We start from the raw sequence: 7,724 nt of genomic DNA on the forward strand, positions 1-7,724 counted from the left end.
TATGGCATGACTCTGCTGCTTATGGTGATTTGCTCTGTCGCCTTCGGCCTCTCCTTCCGCCGAGAACCAATGTCGGTTATGATGACGCTCTGCTTTTTCCGGTTTTGGCTCGGATTCGGTATGGGAGGCAAACAAGAAAACTCGCGGCGCAATCTTGGCCGGAGGAATATTTGCAATCGTTATCTCATCGATATTCAAGGCGAAATTCGATGCTCCACCAGATGAGGTTGATCATCCGGTAGGCTCAATTGTTCCAAGAGCATATTTTGCGTGGTGAGTAATTCTTATGGTTGGGGCTCTTCCCGCTGCACTGACATACTATTGGAGGACGAAGATGCCGGAAATCCCGCATTACAAGGCGTTGGTTGCAAAGAACATGGAGCAGGCTGCAAAAGATATGTCTAGAGCTATGCAAGTGGATCTCCAAACAGAGGAATCTAAGAAAGAAGATCAAACTAAGGATTTTGGTTTGTTCTCTAAGCAATTCGTGTTGCGCCATGGTTTACATTTTCTTGGAACAGCGAGTACATGGTTCTTGCTTGATGTTGCATTTTACAGTCAGAATCTCTTCCAGAAAGATATCTTCAGGGCAATCGGTTGGATTCCTTTTGCAAAAACCATGAACGCTTTGGAAGAAGTTTTCAAGATCGCGAGAGCTCAAACACTTATAGCTCTCTGCAGTACAGTAAGTCAGTGCAGCGGGAAGAGCCCCAACCATAAGAATTACTCTCTACCCAAAATCTGCTTCTGGAACAGTTGAGCCTACAAGATCAACCTCATACGGCGGAGCATCGAATTTTGCCTTGAATATCGATGAGACAACGGTTGCAAATATGCCTCCGGCCAAGATTCCAAACCCACCGGAAAAAGCATAGCGTGTCATAACTGACTTTGGTTCCCGACCAAACGAGAGGCCGGAAGCGACAGAGCAAATCGCCATAAGCAGCAGAGCCATACCGTAGACTTTCTTTTTCTCGAGCTTGTCACCTAGCCATCCCAAGAAGAGCTGGGCGGTGTGTGTTCCGATGAAGGCTACACCATTAACTGCGGCAGAGACATTGGGGGGCAATGTTTCCGGCTTTGGTGCACCGTCCACCAGGTAGTATATGTGGCCAAGTAGCTTTGTTACGAGGGAGATACAGAACAGGTCATAGGCATCCGTGAAGAAATCCATTCCTGTCACGATAATTGTTGTAAAGTGATAGAATTGTGTCTTGGCTGCATCAAGTGCATTTAGTACTTGAAGTTTGATCTTTGGTTCTCCAAATTAAACAGAAGACTCCCCCAATTACATATACATGGCCAAAGATCTTTGGAAGAGATATCAGGTGAGCATGAGCAAGAAGATGAGCTTGGAAATGAGGTATAGTTGTGTTGTTTGACGCAATTAGTGAGATTAATCCATCATAATTATCATAGTTGTGGTTATGGTAAGTAAGGGATTTCTTAACTCATTCCAAGTCAAGGTTTCTTTTATGTTTTGAACCACATTTCCATTACTTTATAGTATTACTTATCCATATTACAAACATAGTTCTTTTACTCTTTTATTAGTTTATCAATTGTAATTTTGTCTTGTTCTTTTATTCTTTTATTTTGTTTGCTTTCAATCATTAAAACCCCCTTTGCTTTCTCACAACCAAAATTGTACGCACTTGTTGTCATTAATTTCTAGGGAGAACGACACGGGAGTCTAAATACTCTTGGTTAATTTTGTATTGAATTGTGACAATATCTTGAATTGAATTTTGATTGAGAGGATCCATTGCCGGTTTGGACTATACTCACAACGGAATTACTTTATCTAGTTTTTCGAATTGGCATAATTCTCTCTATCAAAATTTTGGCGCCGTTGCTGGGGAGCTAGCGTCATGAGTGCTATATTTTGGTTGTTGTGTATATGTGAATAGTGTGAATAGATACTTTTTGGTTTATTTGTTTTTGCTATTAATTAGGATTTTGTTTCTTTTGTTAATTGATGTCTTTAGTTTTTATTTTCAATTTTCTCTATGAGTTATCACCCTCTTGGTTTGGAATTTGGTTGTGATCACTTTGTAGGGCTTTATAACCTCAATTTTGGATTGCATAATGGGATTGGAGCATCTATTTTGGAAGGAGCAACCTCCTCTATACTATAGTGAACAAAACCCTTCCCAATATGCATACCCAAACCAAGGATATGGTGGATTTCATCTTGATTATACACCTCCGCCACCATATACCTATGATCCATACCCCAATATAACCCTCAATCACCATGTTTTCAAACACCACACCACCACCACCATACACCTTCTTACATATCACCTCAAGATACTCATCAACATGCACTACCTCCCACATATCCAACCTTCTTCCCAACTAATGAACCTTGCCTCTTACCTAATTGTGAAGTTTTTCAACCCTTGGCCCAAGAACCACAAGACTTTCAAGCCTTTCTCCAAGAGCAAGAAGGATTCCGAAGGACACAAGGGCACTTCATGGCTACCATAGGCGAAGCGGTAAACCGCTTAATCCTCCTACGCTCATCCGATCAAGGCATTCCTCTTGAGGAATATGAGGGATCAACCAATGAATGTAGTGAAGAATAGAGCATGGAGTCACAAGAGAAAGAAGAAGGGTTAGAGCTTGAAGTGCAACAAAAGGAAGAAAGTGAAGTATGTGAACCGGAGGAGAGAAAGGGAGAATTGGGAGAGACTGATCAAGATGAGGATTCCATCATAGATGATTTTTTGTCCTCCTTGGTCAATCCCCTCAATGAGCCTAATGAGCCTCTTTCCATTGAGTTTGAGGGACACATGGAGGTAGACTTCTCACAACATCCTTGTTATGACTTGAGTGATGGGGAAGAGAAAGTTGGTGAGGAAGCAACTCCGTTCCAAGAACATATCGAGTGGGTGGCAATTTCACCATTGAGTTTCATTGGCCTCCATCAATATGCTATCTTGGAGACGGATTACCAACTCAAGGTCCTTCTTGGATTATTACATGGTGAAAAAAGAAGTGTGGGTTGCCGAAGGAGTCCAAGGCTCATTAAGAAAGCCAATTCAAGCTTTGGGATTCAAGCATGGTGTGAAGCACGATTCAGTGATTTACGGAGAGTGTTGGGGTACTTCAAGGGTCAATTAGGAGCTTGTCCGTCCGTCTTGGAGCATAAAAATCCGCAAAAAGGAGAACGGAAAACTCGGATATGGGATCCCAGAGGAGCTTTAAAGTGCAAGCTTGGATGGAGGTTCAAGGAGGAGTGGAAACACAAGCCATCCTAGCAAGAGTCTCCTCAAAAAAGTCCAACTTAGGACTATAAACCAAAGTGTTAGGTGGGAGACACCCCGCCATGGTAACATCTTTCTTACCATTTCTCCTTGTTTATAGTTTGATTTTCTTGCATCTTTGCTTGTTTTAGTTAGCTTAGAATTAGTTTAATTTGAGTAGATAGGTTAATTTTGTATATGGATAATGAATGTTTGAGTTTTTGAATGTTGTGGGGTTGAACTTTGATTGGGCTAAGGTAAAGTGCCTTAGAATTTGAAAATTTTTTTTTGGGAAAAAACAGGGCATGTGTGTACGCACACTATCCTGCATGCCTCCTGTTGGGAGCGCTCGCACGCTATGTGTGCGCGCATCTCCCTCTGTTTTGCGCTCTGTGCGTGCGCACCACCATGTGAGTACGCACACGTCCTTACACTCCCTTTGGTGGAAGCGGTTGCACACCCTATGCGTGTGAACCCTTACCCCTTTTCGCTTCTGTGCGCACACGGATTCGTGCGCGCGCACGGATCATTGTGCGCACGCACGCATGATCCTTGTCTAAAAAAAAAAGTGTTTGTGCGTGCGCACCTGTTTGTGCGTACGCATAGGGGTGGCAAGCGGGGAAGCCCGCCCCGCCCCGCCCCGCCCCGCCAGAAGCCCGCCATTTGGCGGGCTGGCCCGCCCCGCCCCGCCTAGTGAGGCGGTCCCAGAATCCTAGCCCGCCCCGCCTAACGGCGGGCTGGCGGGCCGGCGGGCTAAGCCCGCCAAATATCCTCTTTTTTTTTTTTTTTTTTTTTTTTTTACTTTTAACTATTAAATAATATATATAAAGATATAAAAAAATCTCTTTTGTTTTTTACTTTTAACTATTATAATTTCTAAAAGTATAAACAAATTATAATTTTTGTATTCACAAACATTAAAGTCTTTGTAATTATAAATATTGTTTCCAAAGCAAAATAAACATAATCCAAAACATAATTAACAATATTGTCTCTAAAACAAAACAAACATAATCTAAAACACCCAATTTTCATCTTCATTCTCTTGTAAGTTGGGTTGGGGAAGTTGGGTTTTGGTAAAAAAAATTATAAAAATACCCCTTGCTAAAAAAAGACTAAGCCCGGCGGGGAAGCCCGCCCCGCCCCGCCAAAACCAGCGGTTTAAGCGGTGCGAGTTAAGCGGGCTTTTGCTATTTGGCGGTCCCAATTTTCCAGCCCGGCCCACCTTTTTTGGCGGGTTACGCGAGCCGGCCCGGCGGGTTTAGGCCCGTTTGCCACCCCTACGTACGCACACGTCTTGTTTCCCTCTCTGTTTGGAGCACTCGCATACTTTGTGCGAGCGCACACCTTCCACTTTTCACCTTGTGTGCGTACGCACTAGGGGTGTCCATGGATCGGATCGTATTCACAGATCCACGGTAAATATCCGTATCCGATCCGCAGATCCGCACTATAATAATTAAAAAATAAATAAATATAAATGTTTGGTATTATATTTACTTGTTTGTAGGTTTTAGTTAGTAATTATTATTCATATATTGTATTATTTTATTTTTGTTATTTAGAGAGAGTTTGATTAAAAATATTTTAGGAATAAATAAGTTTAAAAGTATAAAAGAAATATTTTTATCGAAATTTTTTTACATAGAAATATGATTAAAAAGATAAGGTTTAATTATGCGGATATATCCGATATCCGATCCGATCCGATCCGCAAATGTGCGGATCGGATCGGATCGGATCCGGCACTAAAAAGTGCGGATATCATATCCGATCTGATCCGATAGAAATTGTCCGGATCGGATCGAATTTTCGGCCATATCCGATCCGCAGACACCCCTAGTACGCACAAGTGCTGTTTTGGGCAAAATTCTGTTTGTATTTTTCCTAAAGTCCTAACACACTTTCGCCCCCTCCACCCCTCTCTTTTCTTGCTTTTTCCATGTTCTTCTTCTTGTTTTACTTAGTCTTTATTGCATTTAATTTTTATTTTAGTAGTTATATTAGTTTTGGTTTACTTGTTGCTACTTAAATAAATTGCAAGTGGTTGCTTGATGTTTGATTGGGTTGCTTGTTGATTGAATTTCATCAATGCAAACTTTGCCTTAATTTACTAGTATCTAGTGGGTTTGAATACTCATGTTTTGATTGTACTACTAGGACAAATTATATAAATGCATTGAATCAAGTGATTTGAGTTGAAAATTACTTAGTCATCATTGTAAGACCCAGAATCTTTGAAAAGTCTTCTTGTGATCAAGTTTCAAATCATATAGTTATTTATAACCTTAATTTCAGAAATTATTTTATTAAAGATAATTAAGGCAAGTTGTGATTTATTGAATTTGAGATAGTTATGATTACTATCTAATTTTACAATTATTGGATTATTTTCTATATTTAAATTATAAAGTTGATAGTTATGAAATAATAATAATTTTATATGATTTGAATTAAATAATTAATATCTTAAAATATTGATACTACTGTTTTGGAAAAGTAAAGGATTCAATTATATTATTTCTAATTATTTGATTTGGACATTTTATTGAAAATAATTTATAAAATTGATGAGCAAATAATATTTTCTATATGCAATTAGTGTTAGATTTAATTTGGGTTTCAATTATAGTATCATTCTCAATTTTATGTGATATTACCAAATCACCCCTAACCCTAATTTTTCAAAATAATAAAACCCTAACCCAACGACCCGTTACCCGACCCGGTTCCTTTTTCCCCACACCCAGCTCCCCCCAAGTAGCAGCACACACGGTTCCCTTTTTCCTTTTCCATGAAAAGAACGAAACAGAAGCAAAAGAGAAAGAGAGACTGAGTCGCGGAAGAAGGAAGGAGGAGAGCGCGCCGGCCAGGAAGGGTACTGCCGCCACAGCCGGTCGCGTCTGTTGCCTCACCGCCGCCGTTTTCGCATGCATCACCGCTCCGTAGAGCCGCGCCTTGCCGTCGATCCCGTCATCCGAGCCGTCGTCCTTGCCGCGAGGCCAGCGCCGCCGTTGCCATCTTTGCACAAGAAAAGGAAGAGGCTAACAGTGGAGGGCGGCGCATGAGAGGGAGCTCGCGGTGAAGAGAGAGGGACGCTGTCTTGCGCGCCGCCGTCGCACCTGGATATCGCCGCTGCTACTGCGAGCTCGCCGTCGCCGGAGCTGGGTAGTCGTTATCCTTGCCAACAGAGAGGAAGACGCGGGCTGGAGGAGCAAGATGAGTCCTCCTGTCTCCGTTGTTCTGGTCCGCTGAGAAAGGGAAGATGCTGCCTTTGTGCTTCACGATCGCCGACGAGCACGGAGAAGAGGAGCTGTGGCCGCGTCACTGCCGTTTGGAGGGCTATGCTTGGCCGCCGTTGTACCGCCCTGCTTCACCGTGGCTGAGCTCTGCCACTCCCTGCCCCTTTGGGCTTGTGATGTTGCGGGAATCGCTACAGGAAGAGGAGCAGGCTGAGTCACCGTGATTTGGGCCGCCAAGGAAGGTTCTGTGACTTCCGGGATCACCGACGGAGCTCCGGGCTGAGCTTCTGCCACTTGAGACGCTGCTGCCGTCGCCGAAAAAGTTTGGCGGTAAGGGTTTTAATTGTGGTTTCTGTTCCTTTGAGTTCCGAGAATACTATAGTCACTGCGTGTTGGTTTCAGTTGTCGAGATTGGAATTTGTCACCGCTGCCGCTTGAGGTGGCTGCCGGGCTGCCGCTGAATCGGCTCGGAGACCGCCACTGTTTCGGTTCAGCCGTTCTTTCTTAGTTTCGAGCTGTTTATGCTGCTGCGAAAATGTGTGGGGCTGTGCTTTGAAGCTGCCGCGTTGGTTTTGAGTCGAGACGAATGGATTATGGATTTCTGAGAAGCGTCTGGATTATAGTTTCAATTTGTCGAAGTAGGGACACTTTCCGAAAGCTATATTTTATATATTAGAATTATTATATATGGATAATGATCTGAGACAATGTGAATTTGGTGATTGTAGCAGCCTTATGTATTATTTGATTATCTCGAATGATTATAAATGTTTGTTTGGCTAAATTATTGTGCGGCTTTGTGAAACGGACTGTTTTTGAAATTGGTTCTTTAAAGATTTGAAATTTGAGTCTAACTCGTTGGGAATTGATTTGAGTTGAATTGACTTTCTTGATAATGTGAAAAATAGAATATTCTTTGAAATTTAGCCTGGTTTGTTTTAATTGATTTGGTTTTGATAAATGAATTGTTGCTGAACCATTTTTCTAAAGCTTTAAAAATGAGTTTTATCGATTGATAATGAATTAGTTTTGAAATGGTTTCCTTGAGATATGCAAATGAGGCGATTGTTGGATTTAGCTTGATTTTGAATTGATTTGGATTTTGGACTGTTGAAAGGGATTGAGGAACGGTTTAGTTGGGACCCGAACCGGGTGGCAAAATCCAAGTTTTAGGGGAGATGTTGCCGAAATTTTTATAAAATCCGAGTCTGTATTTGAAATGTCATTTGTA

The 7,724-nt window shown here is 42.0% G+C and overlaps 1 long non-coding RNA gene and 1 pseudogene across 1 annotated transcript; one reads left to right on the forward strand and one right to left on the reverse strand.

Moving 5' to 3' along the window:
* Positions 1-502: 502 nt before the first annotated feature.
* On the reverse strand, positions 503-1,185 carry LOC110269976 (putative inorganic phosphate transporter 1-7 pseudogene; annotated as a pseudogene).
* A 4,788-nt stretch (positions 1,186-5,973) lies between these two features.
* Positions 5,974-7,277, forward strand: LOC110269977 (uncharacterized). The gene is made up of 2 exons (XR_002358855.2): positions 5,974-6,823; positions 6,896-7,277. It is a non-coding gene; the product is annotated as an uncharacterized LOC110269977 (long non-coding RNA).
* The last annotated feature ends 447 nt before the right edge of the window (positions 7,278-7,724 follow it).

The sequence above is a fragment of the Arachis ipaensis genome, chromosome B3 (assembly GCF_059453495.1).
Source record: "Arachis ipaensis isolate K30076 ecotype BB chromosome B3, ASM5945349v1, whole genome shotgun sequence".
Lineage (NCBI taxonomy): Eukaryota > Viridiplantae > Streptophyta > Magnoliopsida > Fabales > Fabaceae > Arachis > Arachis ipaensis.